The 680-nt window shown below is 56.8% G+C and overlaps 1 non-coding gene across 1 annotated transcript; it reads left to right on the top strand.

The window, feature by feature from the left end:
• Nucleotides 1-135: 135 nt before the first annotated feature.
• On the top strand, nucleotides 136-208 carry TRNAV-CAC. Its single transcript has one exon. It is a non-coding gene; the product is annotated as a tRNA-Val (tRNA).
• Nucleotides 209-680: the final 472 nt, after the last annotated feature.

The following is a 680-nucleotide window of genomic DNA, read 5'->3' as shown; positions in this document are numbered from 1 at the left end:
TGGGGGCGGGGGCGGGGGGGAGCAGCAGGGGAGAAGAGTGCGCTTCCCGGTGGGTTTGGGATGCTTGGGAGCACCCGCCGAGGGAACCGGGGCTGAGCCTGTTGCAGACGAGGTGCAGAACCCCAAATTCACCCCGTTTCTGTAGTGTAGTGGTCATCACGTTCGCCTCACACGCGAAAGGTCCCCGGTTCGAAACCGGGCAGAAACACCCCTTTTTGGGGATTTTTTCCACCCTCTTTTACCCCTTCCCGGCCCCTCTCCGCAATGTGCTCACACAGAACACCCCTGTGCTCATGGAGATGTAATTTAACCCTTATTTTAAGGTGGTTTCCCACCTGCTGCCCATCCGAGGACACCAATGTGGCCCTGAGCAGCCCCACCTGGTACCCCCAACCCCCAGCCCATTCCCCAGGGATCTATTTAAGCTCATTCCCGGAACTTTCAGCCTTTTTCCACACTGGCTTGGAGGAGCACCATGGATTCTGCTGATCCATCCAATTTGCCTTCAGCCCGATCTCCTCCCTATGGCTTTCCCTGCTGTCCTCACTCGGGTTCTGGGGGGCAAACCCTGAATTCCCAGGCTGGAAAATTTCCCCTATTGTGGGTTTTATGCCGGGTGAGTAGAGTTTTTCTGCTGCTCTCCCCGCATGGCACTGCTTCTGTTCCTTGGAATCTGCTAT

The sequence above is a fragment of the Eurypyga helias genome, unplaced genomic scaffold (genome assembly GCF_000690775.1).
Source record: "Eurypyga helias isolate BGI_N326 unplaced genomic scaffold, ASM69077v1 scaffold3489, whole genome shotgun sequence".
NCBI lineage: Eukaryota > Metazoa > Chordata > Aves > Eurypygiformes > Eurypygidae > Eurypyga > Eurypyga helias.
This window is presented reverse-complemented; position numbering and strand designations above follow the sequence as displayed.